General features: G+C 45.5%; 1 protein-coding gene and 1 non-coding gene across 2 annotated transcripts in view; both read left to right on the top strand.

Moving 5' to 3' along the window:
- Window positions 1-21,621, top strand: part of LOC126533136 (uncharacterized) — a 77,349-nt gene that overhangs the window by 30,989 nt on the left and 24,739 nt on the right. The window lies entirely within an intron of this gene.
- On the top strand, window positions 19,956-20,078 carry LOC126533335 (U6atac minor spliceosomal RNA). The gene has a single exon (XR_007599991.1). It is a non-coding gene; the product is annotated as a U6atac minor spliceosomal RNA (small nuclear RNA).

Here is a 21,621-nt window from a genome sequence, read left to right as displayed (position 1 = left end):
GGTTTACGTCGCTCAAAGGTTACCCACCCCTGCTGGCGGGAATTTTGAAACCCTGGAATTGCGCGATAGAAATCGTTTTATATCGTATTACTGGGTGCACGATTGTGCATGTGCCGGCCGTCATTGCGATCCCCTATATATGTTCTGTGTATATTACCCAGGAGTTAAAGAAAAATAATCTTTAAAGAATTTCGTGTTTGCACTCTTTAGAGGAGTGCAGACATCAAATTGCCCAAGGATATGAAGCTATCATTGTGCTATTACGCTTCCAGCTCTGCGCAAAGAGAAACTTGAGAGACAGAGTGTATGCCCTGTGATACCCGATTACGGACGCCTTTTCTATAGAGAAGGACGGATACTTCGCACTACAACACGGTATATGAGCAAGAGGACCCACCTTACTGAATATTGACCTTTACAAACTGAATGCGGCAAGTAAAAACGACAAGCCACGTCGTGATTGACTGCTTGGTCGATAGTTCGTTACCAGTAATAAATAAATAAATAAATAAATAAATAAATAAATAAATAAATAAATAAATAAATAAATAAATAAATAAATAAGAAGAAACATGGTACACAGAGCAGCAATGGGGGAGAAGAAACACGTACCGCAACCTTCTCGCAGCAGTGCGAGCAGCTGATCCATCAGAGTGGCACGTCGTTGATGGAATAAGGGGGAATGCATGTTTAGTTGAAGGAAAGATGCTAGAGCTTGAACCTGCCATGAGTTTGCAGTTGTAATTTCTGCAGTACCCGGGCAACCGCGATTATTTGATTAGGTTTCACAAGCGTCAAATCATTCTTGACAAAGGCCGGTCCTCAGCCGAAACGTCTAATAAATAATATTAAATTACTTTTTCAACGAAACTGGACGAAGAAACTTCGTCCAGTGATCACGGTTGCCAAGATACTGCCTGCGCTTTAAGTATACTTCATGCGTGCCATCTCTCTCTCCCTCTCACACACAAACACACACGCGTGCGTGTGTGCGTGTGTGTGTGTGTGTGTGTGTGTGTGTGTGCGTGCGTGTGTGTGTGTGTGTGTGTGTGTGTGTGTGTGTGTGTGTGTGTGTGTGTGTGTGTGTGTGTGTGTGTGTGTAAAAGCGACTACAAACGCGTGTACGGATAAGTTGCATTCACGTCACATGGAACAGACATTTGTCTTAATTCGAGCAGAAAGTCTTGTTCGGAAGCTGAGCTCTTCAGACGATGACAAAAAAAAAAAAAGAAAAAAAAAGAAAAGAGGACGAGAGATAGAAAAAGAGCGCGGGAAAGCTGCCTTTCCAGACTCGCCATTAACTCTAACAGGTCCCCACCCGCCGCTCCTGCCTCCACGCGAACATCGAACATTGCTCGGAGAAGAGCGCACCGCGAGAGACAAACTGAGATAACGAGAAGTCAAAAAGAAACGTTCGAGAAAAGAAGAAAGCGAGGTAAACAATATAAAGCCAACATAGCGGACGGAAGAAGCCGAATGAGAAACAAGTGCCTCTCTTAAAAGGCGATGAGTCACGACTCCCTTGAAAGACATTGCAGAGCGAATGTGCCCCGAGCAATGTCCCGACGAAGTTTCCGACGCGTCGAGTAAAGTAAGATTGGCAAAAAAAAAGAAAAAAATGTGGGATTATATAAGAGCGTCTCGAATCGCGGGGACCATTATAAGGGACTCAGTTGGCGACACTGGATGCTAGACGCGCTGAATAATGGTGAAAAGAATGGTGGTTGGGTTGAGGGAGCCCTTCCGATGGAACAGAAAGATGGGAGAGAGTTCCCTGCCTTGATGTAATGCGCATGGTGACACTATTTGTGACTTAAAGAAAGGGAAGGCTGTACTAAATAAAAAAAAGGGGGGGGGACGAGAAAATGACACCGCGAGACCCCAGAGCAATCGGGGAGAAAGCATATCAGGCATGCACTCGTATTATAGAAATCAAAAGTGAAGGAGCAGATACATTTTGTTTAAAAACGGCACGCGGGAGGCTCCAGGAACTACGGGATTTAAAGAAAGGAAGCGGGTGTGGAGTTTGCTTAAAGAAATAAAATAGGGGAAGTCAGAGGGTTAATCAGGAATGGGATGTGGTTTACTGAATCGCAAAAGGAGGAAGGGATAGAAGGATATATAAAAGCTAACAAAGGAAACTATAAAGAACCTAAATTGCAGCCTATAAACGCGAAGCCAAAAGGAACAACACTAATTAAACTCGCATCGCCATCGTCTTCACATGACGATGGTAATGATAATTTTTTGTTGTGGCACGTACCTACAATGGAGGATCCTCCGAGAATCGGGCGGTGAGAGGACATGCAAGAAAACAAAATATCTGAGAGAAAAGAAGAGTGCATAATCGAAAATTATGGATGCGGTATTCTCTGCCTTTCCTCAAACAAATCTTCCTCTTTCTCTACCTCGCTCACTTCACCTACACGAAGCTATAGGCCGCGCATAAAACAGGACGGCGGCACCAAACACCAGAGAGCGCAGTGGTTGCAGGAGCTGCTCTTCCAGTCGCTTCGAACGGGCTGCTACGCTGTCTGTCAGACTATACCCAACGTCCATCGTAGCTGCGGAAGAACTGCGACCTTTCTAATGTCGCGTAGCTTGACTGATACGGATGAAGTCACACGCCCAAGGCGCCACCGAGACGGAGCAGGATGAAAGCGGACTGCACGAGAGACCCGCGTCAGAGCTCACTAATTGTGCATATGTGCGCGCTCTATAAGCGGCGTTCCAAGCGTGTCTCTCAACCGTACGCTTCATGCTTCCTTTGAACGTCTGCAAGACGCAACAGAAAAAAATAAACAAAAATAAAAGAGAATGTAGCGTAAGAACGCGACAGCGAGAAGTAACACGTATCGAGAAATCAACAACAAACACGGCGAATCGGAAAGAGAGCGAAAAGGCGATGTAGTTCTCACGAGGGCACAAACGCGAGGCGAAGCAGCGTCCTCCGCATTTCAATTTATGGGAGGAGTTCAAGCAGATGTTGTTCGTCGTTTCGCACTTACGTCTCATTCAATCTGCTTACTTCGTTTTGTAGCATCGAATCTGAAGGAATAGAGTGCAAAGAGAGAGAGAGAGAGAGAGAGGGGGGGAGGGAGAGATTTTGTTGGCTAGTGCCAACAAAATGGCCAGACACAATGAGCCGTGCTGTGGTAGGCGTAGAAACTAGATTGAGGCCGCTGCGGGCCGCTGCGAAAACGCGCGAAGTCGTAGAAATAGGGACTCGACTGGAGGCGGTGGCGGCGTTTTTATTTGCAGATCGCGCATGCGCACTTCAAGTCGCGGCCTGCGAACACTGAGTGCAGTTGGAAAAGGCGGCGAGTATAGCGCGATCCTTTTTCATGAAAGGTGGCGGTACTGTTATTTTTTTCCCTCGGTTCTTCTTAATCGAAGCCTCCGCTGTACATGTAAAAGCTTCCGGGGGAATTGAGTCAGTTGGATGTATGGAGCTACAATTTTATTCCAACACACGTCGCTGTTTTTTCGCAAGCCGCATGGTTCTAGTAACGCTGGTTTGACCCTGTTTCTTCCGAGGTTTTAAAAGATTGTAATCAGAGATGGTGCTTGACCTGGGTGCCGGCTGTACCACTCTGCTCCATGTGAGATTGTTATTGATAGCTGCTTGCTTGTGTTGTTGACAACTCTTGTGTGCTCTTTTGTAGCTGGCAACATGACTGTTCCTACTTATAAATCTTGCATTATCCCATTATTTACTTCTTTACCACTTCCTCCCACCTTCTGCGTGCTAGCTGGCGGCTGCTGTCTTGTACCACTAGGAAACAGCTTGGATTACTGGGTATGTGACACTGGCTATGTGTCGACATAGACAACTTGGGCCACATACCACAGGGACAAAACGAGCACAAGCGACGCGCTGTCGTTTATTCTTATTTTGTCCCTGTTTGTTTGCGTTAAAATGAATCCTACGTTAAAATGAATATTGCAGTAGTGTTTTACTTGACTCCACTCAGGCTGGATAGCGTATATGCTGCGTTCTGATTTACCTATAGATGGATACTCAAAAGTGTTAACAAAACCATGCTCAATGAGTTTCTGCGCTGTTCCCACTGACTATATGAATTGAAAGGTTGTGACAGATAGGCGTGCAAATAGGTATGTACCACTGTGTACGTAGCCATTCTTGGCCAATGTCGCAGACCGGCTACGTGTCACTGGGTATGTGCGCGAATTAGGCGAGCAGAACGAGACGCGTACGAAGTAGTCGGCAACAGAAAAAGTGATGAAGAAGTCGGCAACGAAGGGAGCCGGCCGACAGTGAAAACAAAAAAAGGAATTAAATGAACAAAGTGGGATCACAGCGTCAATGGTATGAGGAGTGTGGAGCTGTACGGAGAAGCGAAGAGGTGACATGTGCCCCAACATCGAAGAAACCTTCACTTAACATCGATTGCCACATAAGCACGGGACCCACCGATTTGTACTCAATGAATTGTTTACATTGCCTCGCTCTTTACGCACTCTAGCAGCGTACCGTTGAGTACACGAGGCAGGCGTACTGCAAATATCTACCGACTTGCTCAACATTCTGTCCTTCCAAGTGTTTTCGAGCCACGTACCACCCATAGGTGGTGGCGTGAGTAGTGAGTCGGCCCTATTACTCATTTCATTGATGATCAGCTCGCAGATGGCACCACTTCACGCTTCACCAGCACTCACGTACAGTGTTGTGTAGCGGACACGGAGCCATTCGGACACGCTACTTGGGGTAGACTATGGAGGAAGTGCTCCGCGTGCTGGGGTAAGCTATCAACGAGGGTTGGCAGGCTTTCGAGAATGGAATGTGGTTAGCGCTGTAATTCTGTCGGCTCTAAGGAACATTCCCGCGAGCTCTTTGTTCATGAGTGTACGACCAGCAATACTATTCACGACGACACCATTCATCCTGAAACGGCATTAAAAAAAAGGCCATTAGTGACGAAGCACTGCGTATACCCTGGTGCGCTTCATTGCTTCAAGCGAGCCGTGCAAGCCCAGGATCGAATCTATGGCCACGCTTGCCGCCGCGCACACGGGCCTTAGACTGTCATCGCGAGCAAGGACAGTGCACTCAGATAGCACCACCTGACTCTGTCATCAAAGCCATGCTGCGACAAATATTTGCCGCTCTGCAGCGGCTGCTGTCCGGTTTAAATACGCCAGTGGCGCTAACAGCGGCAAAAATTATGAACGCTGCAGACAGTCTCCTATTAACTGCAGCAACTTCTACCTCTGCCCGCAAAGACGACTGTGCTGTGCGGTGAAGTGTACACGTGCGCATTGCACAGAAACAGTATGCTGTGCAGCCCTCATCACGTTCCCCATACCACCACCCTCCTTCCTCTTCACATCCTATCTCTCTTGTTAACCTCCCTACCTTTCCTTCTTCCCTTCGCTCTCTCTCTCTCTTTCTCAATAAAGGTGCTACAATACACGGTGAAGCACGTAAAGGCGATTACAGTCTTTCGGGCAATCTGGCCTCTCTCACGGAGCTCAGAAACTTGGAACGCCTTCTAGAATTTGTTGGCTGTCGTCATCACTATACGTGGCATTTCATTGCTCGAGGTGCTTGCGCATGTTAACGTTAAGTGAAATTCAATGAACTTCACAAACGCGCGGCTTTATTCCCAAGGTCCCCATGTATACAGCACTGCCTTAGACAGACCTGAAACGGCACGACTAGACTTTTTTTTTAATCGTTTCTTTATCGTCTTTGAAATGGAGTGGAACTTTCGAGAGCATACTCCTTTCGCGTCGGAACTGGAGCATAAATTTAAACGCGAACAGGAGAAAACTGATCAGAACGCCTGTGACGCGCAATTCCATGGAAATGCGACGTGTAATCACTGCGTAATCGGTTTCTAACTACGGCGTATACAGGCTCAAGTATACGTTTTGGATTCTGAATGAAGTCACTGTTACAAATGAAGGGGAACCTAGAAATGGAACAACGAACTAACAGTCTCTTCCAACTTGTTCGAATTTGAATTTATGGTGACAGTTCAAAAATCACTCCCCATCACGCCAGACAAGCAGGACAGCCGACCGCTTTGATGAGTTGTAATTTTCTAGACCAACCAAAGGACCAGGCAGGATTCCGTAAAGGCTACTCAACTATAGACCATATTCACACTATCAATCAGGTGACGGAGAAATGTGCGGAATATAACTAACCCTTATATATAGCTTTCATTGATTACGAGAAAGCGTTTGATTCAGTCAAAACCTCAGCAGTCATGGATGCATTACGGAATCAGGGTGTAGACGAGCCGTATGTGAAAGTACTGAAAGATATCTATAGCGGCTCCACAGCCACTGTAGTCCTCCACAAAGAAAGAAACGAAATCCCAATAAAGAAAGGCGTCATGCAGGGAGACACGATCTCTCCAATGCTATTCACAGCGTGTTTACAGGAGGTATTCAGAGACCTGGATTGTGAAGAATCGGGGATAAGAGTTGATGAAGAATACCTTAGTAACTAGCGATTCGCTGATGATATTGCCTTGCTTAGTAACTCAGGGGACCTATTGCAATGCATGCTCACTGACCTGAAGAGTCAAAGCAGAAGGGTGGGTCTGAAAAGTAATCTGCAGAAAACTAAAGTAATGTTTAACAGTCTCGGAAGAGAACAGCAGTTTACGATAGGTAGCGACGCGCTGGAAGTGGTAAGGGAATACGTCTATTTAGGACAGGTAGTGACCGCGGATCCGGATCATGAGACTGAAATAATCAGAAGAATAAGAATGGGCTGGGGCGCGTTTGGCAGGCATTCTCAGATCATGAACAGCAGGTTGCCATTATCCCTCAAGAGAAAAGTGTATAATAGCTGTGTCTTACCAGTACTCACGTACAGGGCAGAAACCTGGAGGCTTACGAAAAGGGTTCTACCTAAATTGAGGACGACGCAACGAGCTATGGAAAGAAGAATGATGGGTGTAACGTTAAGGGGTAAGCAAAGAGCAGATTGGGTGACGGAACAAACGCGAGTTAATGACATCTAAGTTGAAATCAAGAAAAAGAAATGGGGCATGGGCAGGACATGTAATGAGGAAGGAAGACAACCGGTGGTCATTAAGGATTATGGACTGGATTCCGAGGGAAGGGAAGCGTAGCAGGGGACGGCAGAAAGTTAGGTGGGCGGATGAGATTAAGAAGTTTGCAGGGACAACATGGCCACAATTAGTACATGACCGGGGTATTTGGAAAAGTATGAGAGAGGCCTTTGCACTGCAGTGGGCGTAACCAGGCTGACAATGGTGACGAATTTTCTAGAGAGTGAGAGCATAAACAAGCCAGATTGAATGCCGCTCGAAAAAGAACATCTCGTCACTCGCCGCACAACTAAAGTGAGCACCGCTGTCGATGCATGCAGCACTGTATTGAATTATTCTCGAGTGTCTGCTCGAAGTGACTCCCCAGGCCTTCTATTTACTGCCCTCCTCGAACGTTGTCTAGCTTTTGCGTTTGGGTTACCTTACCGTCCACTTATTCGGGACGCTGCTCAACCACTCTTCGGTCGCAACAGCTTCGTATCCCGTTTCGCTTCTCGTCGTCTCCTCAGCTGTTCTCCTGACAGCGCAATGGTCTTTCTCTTGTCGCTTTCTTTCTTTTTTTTGCGTTGTTAAGTGACTTGTCGCTAAATACCTTCACGCGACCAACAGCGGTTGTACTGCAGCTCTTCCTGGCACAGTTCATGCTCTGAGACGCTGAGCGAAATGGGTCAGGCAGCTGCAGGAGAACGACGACCAAGTTGCAAACTCGAAATACCGACATGCCGCGGTTACAGATAAAACTATCTCCAACCTCTCTTTCCCTCTCCCATCATCTTCCACCTCCGAAGGAGAGAAAGGGAGAATTTTGGAGCTGGGCTGCTTGGATCCCTCTCTCTCTAAGAAAAAAAAAAAAACAAAGCGCGCACTCGAAGACAAGTGAAAAAGGCAGACACCTAGACAATGAACTAAATTTGCTTTTCGAAGACATAACGCACATAAACATGCAGGGCTTGTGCATGAGCATAGGAATTAAGAACGGGTCGAGCCCGTTTGCGGGGCTGATATGATAGTTGCCTGTCGTGCTCACGTAAATGCTAGCCGCTCGGACTGAGCGGGCGTCGAGTCGGTTTGAGCCAGCCCGACACGACTGCACGGGATGTAGTTGTCCCCGTCCGACCCATTTTAAGCGCACATGTTAACTCGGACGGGTCGGGTCGGCTGTTCGCCGCCAGCAGCGATTAACCGGAGGCGTTGCCTTATCACTGCACTCGATGTGGGCTGTCACAAAACTGAAACACGTCAGGTGTACAAGTCCATGCAAACACTGTAGAGTCGGGTTGTCTGAGCCCCCACTTCTGACTCGACTTGCTCCTGTCTGGTTCATGTCAATCAATCAATCAATCAATCAATCAATCAATCAATCAATCAATCAATCAATCAATCAATCAATCAATCAATCAATCAATCAATCAATCAATCAATCAATCAATCAATCAATCAATCAATCAATCAATTTTTATTATTTCACAAAATACAGTCATCTAACCATAGTCTCACGGCTGTGCTAGACGACGGAGGTGTCACTATACTGGTTAAATTTTTTTTTGTATGCGTCAAGCAGTCCCATCGTAGTACGCGCACGTGTGTAGCACTCATACCCTGAATTCAGCTGCTATACAGAAAGCATCGAACACCCGGCGCTGTTGGTGAAGGACGATCTTAGTGTGTTTCATCAATGATCCCTGCGCCACTTCTATCAGGAAGTCAGGCGTTGTTTCACCACAATGGAAACGAGGGGCTGGGTGAAGGTGCGCCTAACGTGGCAGTTATCAAGGTAGCCGCCGTAAATTAAGCCATTAAAAAGTTAATTAGTGTAAATATGGTAATTATTCAATTAAGCATTTTTATTTCTCGTACAAGTAATGGCCGCCTCATCGAGTAATTTAGCTCAAGGTCTAAAATAGGCAGTTTTCTGAAAATTTGGTGCTGTCAAAGAAAAGGTACTCTATAGGACAGATTTGCTTGAGTGCGACACCATAGCTTGTTGTCCCGGAGATTACGGGTCGGATAATGCAGTCTAGTATATATGAAGCAGTCGTAGCGGCGTTGACCTGGTCGTAGAGTATCTTTCAAAAGTAACTAGAAAGACCTCCGGCGCTCTATAGCTTTTGCGAAAGTTGCAAGTATTGCCGTCCAGACGGCATGAGATGATGGAAAGTACGTGTATTAGCATAAAATTCAACTTTATGGCTTGCTTTGCAAATGGGTCATCTTCAACAAAGTATTAGGTTATAAGTGTAACAATTCGCGATGATTATGCATGCGGCGCAGATGCTTATTGCACTGCGCTGCTTAGAGAACTGTGACTGTTTTTAAAATTTTAAACGATAAGGCGTGAGAAATGACACCAGAAGAACGTCTGAAGCTACAGGCACATAGATCAAACAAATCTATGAAGGCTATTTTTCATCGTTTCCACGTTATAATCGAACCATTTCAGCCCCGTGGTCTCCTATGTAGTGAATTTTGTTGGAATTTAACTCTATGGCTCTGGCTGGGCGACATGTCCTGTCTGCTCGAGAGTCTCATGGTGATATGCGCGGGTGTATATGCTGGGCCATTTAAGGGCTGATACTTAGTGCGCGGGACTGGAAACAGACAACGCACAAAGAAAGAAAAAGAAGACAGCTTGATCGCAAAGCATTCTTGTGCTCAAGAGATTGCGCGAAAGCTTTGTTCATGTTCGTTCTCTTTGTGTTGGCTGTTCCCCGTCTCGCGCAAGAATTATTAGTCCCTAATGACGAACCATACTTAGGTCCGCAAATTGTTCGGCTCGGCTAAGGAAATGGACACAAAGAGCATCGAGTGTAGCGTATTGATGAGCAAGACAAATTAGGTCCCGCGGCGGCATTATAAGCATTCTGAAATCAGAGAGAGAGAGAGAGAGAGAGAGAGAGAGAGAGAGAGAGAGAGAGAGCGGAACGTGCACCGTTTTGTTGCTGTTAAGTGTTTATTTTCTGTATTGACTGTTTAGGCACGTTTCTGGAACGTGCTTCACCACCGGAGCGCTTTTCCAGATCTCGAATTATCTTCGTTTGGTGATATAAAAATTAAATTCATCGAAAGAAATTATTGACTCAGCAAATATTTCATGACTTTTTGTTTAGGGTGACGAGATGAATGATAAAGCCGGAAATTCTTCCTTCGATTTTACCGACATGCTTGTTCGCGGATTCTTTCTTTTTCCTTTCTTTCTTTCTTTCTTTCTTTCTTTCTTTCTTTCTTTCTTTCTTTCTTTCTTTCTTTCTTTCTTTCGTTATTTATGTGCAACGGGGCGCTTTCTTTCTTTCTTTAATTTGCAGGTCAGCTAAACCTACGTCAGATACCGCGCGGTCCTACCGACCACGATACGCAGTGTGCACATAAGTAAACGCCAGCCTCTGGTTTGCGCGGTGGGCGGACAGACTATAGCACCCACGTGGGCGGATGTGTCGGCGACGCTCCGTGGGCGCCGTGCAACGACCCAATCGACAGCGCGAGACGAGCAAGAGACGCACGCGCCGTCAAGTCGCAGTTGCGTGCAACGCATGCGGAAGCTGCACAGTTTCGCGACTTTACACCAGCCTCGGAGGACCCAGCCTCTCGGATCTTGCAGCGCTTCGCTTACACGATTATACAGAGGGGGTCTGAAATACTTGGTTTGGACGATAGACTGGCGACTAGACGATGGACTGACGTCACCTAGACCACCATAGTGCCGTGCAGTCAGCATGGGGTGCTATAACCTGGACTTTGACGAATTCTGCGATCTTGTCGAATTCGCCATCTTGTCGCCATCTTGTCAGCTCTCATTGTCCCACGATTGGCTCAAAGTGATGCCATTATAAATTTTTATAATATGTTACGGGGATGTTGGCAGTATAAGACTGTATTTACAATGTATATGCAAGCAGAGTCAACGGGGTTAAGATGGCTGACTAGCAACAACACGCAGCAGCCAGCGTCTCGCGATCTTCCTCTCTTTTCTGTTATCCTTCCGTAACAATATGGCGGAATTCGACGATGTCCAGAATAGCACCTACGGTAAACAGCTACGATTTGCGTCGATTCTCTGGTCTCCGGCAGTAAAGGGGATGCTGTGAATAGGGTAATTAACAACGTGGCGTAGGTGACGTCTTGTGAATGCTTCCTATGTTATCACGTACAATGCGAAGCATTTCGAACGCGGTATAGAGCGCGAACAAATCATGTGGGTGCGAGCCCTCTTTATTCACACTATATATGATTACACACCATTCCACGTCAAGAAAAATTAGAACAAGTTGATCACTATTATGTCTGACCACTGATAGTTTATCCGTTACGAAACAAAAGCTAGATATTATTTGAGTTAATAATTATATCATCATCATTATAACAATCAACTTTTACATCCACACGTGAAACTTAGCACCAGTATGTAAAAAACGCAACTATGGGTTTTGCTTTAAGTATCCCACCCTTAAACCAGCCAGGACGTATTTTTAGGATAGTTGGTTCACATCCGTGGTAAAACAGCCCCAGAGAACACAAGAGACCAAACGAAGGAGAACAACACGTACATAGGACGCTGTGTACGTGTCGTTATTCTTCGTCTGGTCCCTTGTATTCTCTGGCTCTGTTTTACAACTTAAACCAGCCTTTTTTAGACACCAAACCAAGCGTATCAAATTTGATACGCTGGGCTTCGCTAGGGTAAAGATCATTTATGTACAATCAAATCAGTTGACACCACTGGCCGATCCAGAGGGGCGCCTTGAGTATCCGGTCGCTCCCATCTACACTCGATAAGCTAAGCAGCAACTTACGGCGAGCGACTTGCTTGTCAAATTGAAATAAACTGAGTAGAAAAACATCACAAATGGAACATGAGAAATGTAAATTTCTGCTCTGTTAAAGTATTGTGCGTCTCAAGGTTCATACAGAACATCTGACTCGAAATTAAAGGACTATTCAAGGGTTTCAAGGGTTCTGAAGGCCAAAATTCAAGGGCGGGGAGGGAGAAACAAATCTTATTCGTACACATACACTGAAAAATAGTGCAATCTCCTTTTTCATGGGAGCGATTTCTTGCAGATAAGAAGTTGCCGAGTTGGACACAAGCTTCAATCTCTCCATGTCTCTTTCTGAATTGACTTTCCCATTTTAATTGCTTCAGTCGCTTGGCACGATGGTTAGTGGTGTCTAACGTCAGTCAAATATACTCATCGTGTTAAAGCCAAGTGGCTGAAACTAACTTTCCGCCAAGCATTTCTAGAGCCTACGGCTCGAAAATGGACCCATGATGGCTGCGGTGTGAAGCAATTAAGAAAACAACAAAATGGCGGCACGGCTTAGTTACTTGATCTGGCTTTGTCTATAGCTTCATGATGGCAACGGTGGTTTGAAAAAAAGAAAGCGTTTCATTGGCGGCTGAGGACACGTAACATCGCAACCATTTAGCGACATTCTCAAAAGAAAAGATCTAGAATTATTTGCCGATAGACAGTTTGTTGGGGTGTGTCGCTTCAATAGTTCAAAAGCCGTCCCCAGTCCCAGCTTCAGGAAAGTCAAGGAGCACATATATTTTCAAGGAGTTTTAAAGGGCCCTGAATCCCTCTTTCCACATTCAAGGGTTTTCAATGGCTTCCAAGGAGGTGTACGAACCCTGGTGCTTCTAACTTATTGGACCATTGCCGTATGCCTGCCAAACCTATACGACACACGAAAACTTTGAATTCGAAGTTACGTGCTTGGGGGCTTCATAGCAGTTAGATATATTTCTTCGCAAAATTTGCGGCCAACTGTATCGATAGTTGCAGTTTGCACTCGACTACGCTGCACGCAATTAGGGAGAACGATCTCGCCCTCTAGCGTACCCTTTTACGCGAGGATGCGACGCCCGGGAAGAGCTCGTAAAGCTGTCACAAAACCCGCGTCGCGACGACGTTGCTCTTCCCTTTGGCACTGCTCGTTTCTCTGTTAGAGAGAGAAGTGGCGTTGCACCAACAACGGCCCCCTTCTGCGTGGGGCAATAATGCCCGACCAGAGCTGCAAGAAAAAGACGGCGCGATCTGCCGACATCCGTGTTGTTAGGGCGGGCGGCGACCACGTGGGCGCGAGGTTTGGACCGCGGTCCAGTTGAGGTTGGTGTAATAAACTGGAATCAGAGTGAATGGGAAGACTGCACCGACAGTGAGGACAAAGAAATAAGCAACTATATACAGGACAAATAGGATTGCAGAGACGAGGTAACCGAACGAAAGTGGCAGCTTTTGAGTTCTCTCGGCGAACATTTCTTTTTGAATCTTCAAGAGACGTCGTTGTGTCGAACTCCCGAAGAAAAACAATCAAATGAAAATTAAAAATTAAATTATCGGGTTTTACGTGCCAAAACCACTTTCTGATTACGAGGCACGCCGTAGTGGAGGACTCTGGAAATTTCAACCAACTGGGGTTCTTTAACGTGCACCTAAATCTAAGTACACGGGCGTTTTCGCATTTCGCCCCCATCGAAATGCGGCCGCCGAGGCCGTGATATCAAATCAAATCAGCTTGATAAAACATAACTACACAACGTATGATTGCGAACGATATCCAAGAGAGCGAGAAGCACGTACTCGCGCTGTACTGGAATCATAAACTTAACCACGTGATCCACGCTGCAGTCGTAAGCGAATTCATAACCTGGCGAGCCATAAAACAATACCAAAAAATACGTGAATGGCCGTCTGAGCTTGGCGAATAATGTCTATGTGATGAACCCTCGTCACATAATGGGGGTTCCTGGAGCCTGCGTTTCGACAAGGGCTCTATAGTTTTCGACAAGTTACCTAGTCGAAATGTTGTCTGCAGCGACATTCCTCGTTCTACGCCTGTTAATCACTTCAGTTCTCCATCTTCATGTCAGTTTCTGTCATGAACAAATTGTTTATGTGGCAGATGAAATGATCTTCGATACTCGCATTGTTTTCTGTCAGTCTTATTCTATTTACTGTACTGATTTGCGGCATCTCGGATAATATCGACAGTGATCGAATCAAGTTGTTCATTGGTTCTTTAGTTATGACGCAATACCTCCGCGGGAATAAAAAAAAAGAACTTCAGAGGATAATAATGAGACATACTGGAATGCTAGGTTGCACCTAGAAAAAGAATCACCGACGATTGCGATACTCCCTAATGCGAAATTTTAGCGCAGCTTTATACGTCTTTTCATTTTGCGATACATTGGCTGGCGCAGGCAACTGTCATATACCGATCCGGGAGGAAACAATGCGATGCCGACTGCTTGTCACGCGCACCAGTCGAGACAACTGTGTCAGAAGAAGAGAATTTCCCGTTCCTTGGCATTGTTGACGCGTTACAAATCGCTCAACAACAACGAGACGACCCGGAATTGCTTCCACTTATACTGCTCCTGGAGGGACTCGACGTTCAACTCACGCGTATTTTCTCTAGAGGGCTATCCTCGTTCGGTCTGCGAGGAAGTGTCCTCTACAAGAGAAACTTCGAGAACAGCGAGACAAAGTCGTTACTTGTCGCGCCCACAGCTATGCGAGAAGAAATTTTGCATGCATGCCACGATGGACCGACATCTGGACACATGGGCGTGAGCCGTACATTCGCCAGGATTCGTATGAAATACTACTGGCCTAAGTTATTTGCATCAGTGCAGCACTATGTCAAGGCTTGTCACAAGTGTCAAAGGCGCAAGACTCCATCCGTAAAACCGGCAGGCCTCCTCCAGCCAATAAAGCCAGCAATAGCCCCCTTCCAACAATCGGTATGGACCTACTTGGACCCTTCCCAACATCATCTTTAGGCAAAAAGAGGATAGTTGTGGCCACGGACTATCTGGCCCGTTACGAAGAAACTGATTCCCTGTAGAGTGCAACGGCTGTCGAAGTTGCAAAATTCTTTGTCAACAATATCGTGCTGAGGCATGGAGCTCCCACAGTTGTTATTATCGATCGTGGAACAGGCTTTACTGCGGACCTAATGAAATGCTTGTTGCAAATGACACATACTGATCATAGGAGAACTACGGCGTACCACCCTCAGACAAACGGTTTAACTGAACGCCTCAACAGAACACTGGCTGACATGCTTTCGATGTATGTCGATGTTGAAGGCTGTGGGACGAAATTTTGCCGTACATCACCTTCGCATATAATACGGCCATTCAAGAAACAACACGGGTCGTCCCGTTTGAACTTGTATTCGGCCGAGCAGTAACCGCAACTTTGGATGCTATGTTGCCGTTAGATGAAGAAAACAATAACTCATCTGACCTAGGTGATTTCTTGCAAAGAGCCGAAGAGGCACGACAGATGGCAAGGTACCGCATACGCCGCCAACAACGCGTCGACTCCAGCCGGTACAACCAGCAACGCAGGGAAGTTCATTATCAGCCCGGTGACAAGGTGTGGGTATGGACCCCTGTACGACGCCGTGGTCTGTCTGAAAAGCTTCTCTGCCGATACTTTGGCCCTTACGAAATACTTCGTCGTATAAGCGACGTCACTTACGAAGTGAAATCCGCTGGACAAGAGAGCCCAAGACGGCGCAACTACAAGGAAGTTGCGCATGTTGTCCGCATGAAACCTTACCACGAGAGGTCATGAAAAAAAAAAGTGAGAACCGACAGGAACCCCTATACTTCCTATCACGCATCAGGCCGATGTGGCCACATTCAAGTTGCGCGCCCTTCGTAGTGGACACTGTGCACGACGTATCGCGGTGTCGTTCAGCAACAACAGGCAGCGATCTTCGTGGCACGAGTATCCGGTTGGACCTGGCTCGCATGCGCCACGCGCACGAGGGATCACACGAGAAGATAGAAGAGGAAGGTTCGACGCCAGCTTTAGAACGCCACTGCCGGGGATTGTTCACGACTGCAGTGACTTTTAGTTGTGGACACAGGTTCGCCCTTAATAAATATCGTTGTTTTGTTAACCTGTATTCCTCAACATTGTTACAATATAGATGCCATATAAACGACATGGCATCTCGTTGTGGCAAAAAATTGTGGCCGCCGTGGAGCAATTTTCTCGCTACCTTAGTCCAATCAGTAATGCCGTTGCCGAACCCCTGCTTCCTCCAAGCTCTGCCCCAAGCAGGATTTACCTCCTACCAAAAATACATAACGAAAGTAATCCGGGCCGATCCATTTTCTCTGGGATTGGGACCATGGCAGAAAACACTACCGAGTTATACGTAGATGGCCCGATTAGACGATTTACACCTTCATTCGCTTCTTACATTAAACACACCACTCACTTCCTATCCAAAATAATTGACCTTTTTGTCTCCATAGGCAATCTCATAGGGACCCTTGACGTTGTATCCCTGTATACAAATATACCACACGCGAGTGGAATTTGCTCGGGTGTACATGGGTTTTTATGAGAGTTTTTTTTGAGAACTGCGTGCTCAAACCAATGTTTTGCAAAAGGTTTACAGGCGACGTATTCCCAATCTGGTCTCACGGTGAGGAAGAAGAATTGTTGAAGTCCATTTCTCAGTTCAGTTCAGTCTATCCAATGATCTAATTCTCCCACAGATATTCGGCTTCCGCAATCACCTTTCTGTATGCTAGTGTGAGTGCTCACAACAATGAGCTTGTCACATCAGCTTATAAAGAACCAACCGATAAGCACCACTACTTACATTTTCATGCTAGCCAAGTAAAGCACTGTAAAATAGCAATCCCGCACAGCCAAGCTCTTCGTTTCAAGCGCGTACGCAATAAAAAAAAAAGAGGACTTTGCATCAAACTGTGAACAACTGCGTAGCGACTTACTACGCCAGCGTTATCCTCCCTGTCTTATCAGCGACGCGATTCAAAAATCTGACAACCTTGATCGTCATGCGCTCATCAACAGCAAACCCCAGATTCACGGACTAACCTTATCCTCGGGTATTCAGCATCAACTCCTAACATAAATCGTATCCTCCGGGCAGATCATATCACACTCTTACAGAGCGACGAAATGCTCCAAATTGTTCCTGAACCTCCATGGGTGGTTCAGAGGGGTCACCAACCTCAGAGATGTCACGTCCTCCTAAATCACCTCGGCTAACTTCAAAGGCTGCGCATCATGCGGAAAACTTCGGTGCAGACTCTGACCCATGACGACTACCACTACTGTTGCCAAGAGCACTGAAACTTGCTTTTCATTCAAAATTCAAGAGGATTACAACTGCGACACTTGTAAGGTTGCATATCTCCTCAAGTGCACAATTTGTCGCGCACAATACGTCGCAAAAAAAAAAAAAAAAACGGAACCCCATTTTAGGCTACGGTTCAACAATCACAAATCACACATAAGGTCTATTCCGCAGCTCCTCCTCTCCAAGAATGTGAGCACGCAAGGCCACCCTTTCAAAAAAATTTAAGGCCACTACATTGAAGTCACGATTTTCGACTCACTATTTACAACAGAGAAGCTCGCGAGTAATTTCTAATACACAAGTTGAGTACACTTTCTAGGGGAATTAATGAAAGCATAGATTACGCGTATGCCCAATTACCAAGAGACGTGTTTCCAAGAATGTCGACATGTTTGGCGCATGAATGAATATTTTCCCCGTCTGTTCTTGCATTTACTAACGGCTATATATGTCATATAATATATGGCACGTTTGTGAAGGTATATGTACATTCCCACATCATTTAATAGAGATTCTTCTCGCACTCTTGTTATGTTAGTGGAAGTGCAGAACCCAGAGCGTTAAGACACATTCAAATCGGTGTCATAAAGAATAAAAGTTCAAGAAGCACTTAGTTATCGGTGTTCGTCACAGGGTGAGCACAACGCAAGATCGTGGGTTCGACACTCACCAAAGGTCGCGGGCTTGAGTGCCTTAAGTCTACCTTAATTAATTGTGTATTCATTAACTTCGCCTTAATTAAGACCGAAGATCGTGGGCTCGACTCCTACCAACTATCGAGGGTTCGTAGCCTTTTTGGACCATGTCCTGGTCACGCCATGGTCGAACAACGCCAACGCTGGATTTCTCGCCTCGTGAGTCACATAATGCTTTCGCTTTAAAAAAATAACATGCATTTTGTGAGCACACTGAGAATCTTGTGAAGGCGTTGCGTTATCATGGTCACAGAACCCACGCAACAGGCAGCCAATATAGGCCCCTGATATGTTGCTTTTGAATAATAAAGTGGATTCTATAGAAAGCTATTTTCGAAGCAACTTCCCTATCTTCGAAGTCGCTGAAATGTCGCAATCGTTCCGTCACGTTGCTTAAAAAAAAAAAAATGGCGGGCGCTAAATAATAATAATAAAAAAACTGTCGCTAAACTGACAAGAAAGTTACTAAATCTAGCGATAAAATATATAAAATGGCAACGCTGTCTGTGGTGCATGTTGTAGGCAAGTGCGATGCTGCTTGGTTGCTGTTGTTCCCTTGCGAAATGCCCCAATCTCCTCGCATAGTGATCACGTGATTCTCTACCGCTTGGATTAGGCTCTCACCGGCGCAAGCTGTCTTTTCGTCCAGTTTCAATCTAACGACCATACAACAATAACGGGCTTTACTGAGAGCGTTTTGTATGGTTTATTTGATTCCTAGTCAACTTCAAAGTTGATTCTGTGTGAGAATAACTCCTTGCCTTATCAGTGGTGATGCCGCAAGCGTTTTCCGATGTTACGTTTTCCAGCATCTCGCTTCCCCTTTCCCGGAAGCGGAAGCTGTATGCCGATGACGCATAATACAAAAACGAGTAAGGCTCTTGCGCATGCGCAAGAGCCTCAACTGAATCCTTGGCTCGTCTTTCTTGTCACAGGTATAACTTAAAAGTGAGCGGCGTTTTAGTGAACTTTGTGATGCATGCATTCGGCTGTCAGTGCTCGAACCTCCAAACCAGCGGCTAGAATGAATGAATGAATGAATGAATTAAAATATAGATTTATAAATATATGAAATATATTTCACAATGGCAGAAAATTTAAAGTTACCAGCTTTAGGTGTTTCAACATAAACTTTCACATCCCTTAAAGGACGAAAGCAGGTCAGCAAACACACTCATAAGTCGACTCACTCAGACCACTGTGACCCAGACTCAACCGTGAGTACTGGTCACCTGTGAGTCTTAGCTTCAGGGGGGCTGGTGAGCCCTAGTGGGCTGAGTCTTAGTGAGTTTAAGTCAGTCTATGTAAATGGCAGTCCCAGGGAATCGGGGCTCACGTGAGTCTGCGTGAGTTCAACTAAGCCCGAATCACGTGACTAGAATCGTTTTTGAGCCCATGAGTGATCACGCAATGCTGAGTTCGAATGATCCCGAGCGAATTTTACTTCGGTTCCGTGCTTCCAGAGGAGATAAACAGCTTTCTTTAAAAAAAATTACAATCAACGGTTGTCATTGTAGCTGAATTGGCATGGTATCATAAGCGTTATGCGGAAGTTGTGGGTTCGTCTCCCGCCAGCCAGCAAGTTCCGTTTTGTTCCAATTCAGTCTCCATTTTCCGTTTCTGAGAATGAGAAGCTTATCGCCAATTCAATGCGCAGAGAATTATTTATTTATTTATTTATTTATTTATTTATTTATTTATTTATTTATTTATTTATTTATTTATTGCACGAAACAAAAAAAGCTGTAACAAGCTACCTTGACCGAGGCCATAAAGAAAATTATTTAGGTGTACTTGAAATGCTATAGCAATACACGCAGAGTCAAGCGTTGATAGTTCACGCGGACGGGCCTCTCTCTTGCACACGTTTATTTGTATCCTGGAATTAAACTTCCAGGAAATAGAAATTTCAGTAAACAGATCGATGCAAATAACCTACGGTAATTGGATCATTATCACAAACACTGCGTAGTTTATGTAACTTATCCTCAATTTCGCCGCCACGAACAGGCAGTCGAATTTGTGGCGGTCGCAATACGGTGGTATATATAGCCGCGCGCGACGCCTCCATAGCGTGTTGTATAAAAGGAGAGACGGTTAGCACTCCCCTTGATAAGGACGGAATGGCCTCTGGGCCTCAACACACATACGGTTAAGGCACAGCCGCCTACTTCGCGGCACTTAACCACATTTTTTTTCTTTTTTGGCAGCTACTATTTCCGCCGAAATGTGTACGCGCTTTGGCCAACGGCCCTGTGCGATATGCCCGCTCCCACAGAGGAAGGAAGAAGACAAGAATAGGGCGTGACGTCAGACACCTATAGCCTCGACAAGGCAACTTCGTCTGAGGTCTTTCTTTGGAGGCCCTTGAGCGCATTCACTCTTGGGAAATGGGCTCTTAATGGTTTCTGGACATTCCAAGGCATCGTGCTGCTCGCGGTAGCACTTAGTGACGCCGCCATTTCTCCGCCTGCTCACTGGCTAGAAATTACCGCTTACCTGTCACGTAGTGAGGGCTTATTTTCCACGAGCCTTTCGTTCACGTTTTGTACGTTTAGGCTTCAAAATTGTACTTGACGCTTTCCCTAAGTCTTTTTTTTTCTTTCTTCTAACACTCTCTACTCTTCAGTTAGCGTGGCTGTGTTGCCGCTAATTATGAACAAGCGGAGAATTACGAGCCAGAAGGGCAGCGAATTTTGGCAATGGTAATATCGCAAACATGGCAATGGTAGCCATGTTTTGATGGCGCCCAAACATGGACTTAGACTTGCTCCCTTCAAAACAGAAAAAAAAAGAAGACCTACGGCATGCGCTGAAAGCGTACACGCTTTGTTGACACAATGTGCGCGGCGGGCATGTCATCGGTGATAATTCAAAGCTGGAGAAATCGTCCGGCAGGAACCGAAAATTTCTCAAGGAAACAGGAATCTATAGATCTTACCAACTGCAGAAAATTTTGGCCGCCTATTTCAAGCTATTATTGTCCTCCCCATTAAGATTCAAGAGAAACGTAAAGATGCCATCATTATATGGGCAACCGCTTTACCGAATAGCACGTACGAAAGTTGTCGCAAGGAAAAAAAAAAGCAGACGAGTGAGCTTTTGAAAGCAGATTTTAATTTGGAATCTCAAAATGTTTACACAAAAATGACGCAAATGAAACAAAAAAGAATAATGAACTAACATCTACTGCAGCGTTCTCTAATTCCACAAGAAAGACTAGCTGATGCCGAAATTCTGTAAACTGCACAGATTAAGTAACGTTTAAAGTGAAATGTTACATTACACGTGATTAAGTAGTGTGCAATCTTGTGAACAGGATGCATGCAAAGCTCACGTAATCGAATACGAAATTAAAGTGTAGGGGCTACAAATTAAATTGCTGATTTTGTCCTATTTACACAATCTGTAATATATAGCTACCCGTTGCAAAGCTGTATTAATTTGTTTTGCGCTGTTACAAAGTTAAACGCTGCTATATTTCTTAAACATCTGACAGCCTAAAGTGTTTTCCAATGTATCACTAGTATTTGAGGGTTTTCTGTTCAGGGCAACATATATTGTTCGAATAGCGATTGCCTTACGAGAGCATTTACGCGTAATCAAGCGTATATCAAGCGTGTTTCAACCTCGAGGTCAAGCTTGGACGTGAAGTTTCGTAATGACCGGTTGCACAGCTCTTGACCCGGTGCCGTAATCGTCATTTTCTTGAGTAACACACAAGGGGCAGCTAGCTTGTA

Source organism: Dermacentor andersoni, chromosome 7 (genome assembly GCF_023375885.2).
Source record: "Dermacentor andersoni chromosome 7, qqDerAnde1_hic_scaffold, whole genome shotgun sequence".
NCBI lineage: Eukaryota > Metazoa > Arthropoda > Arachnida > Ixodida > Ixodidae > Dermacentor > Dermacentor andersoni.
Note: the sequence above shows the minus strand (reverse complement) of the source record. Positions and strands in the feature narration are given on the sequence as shown.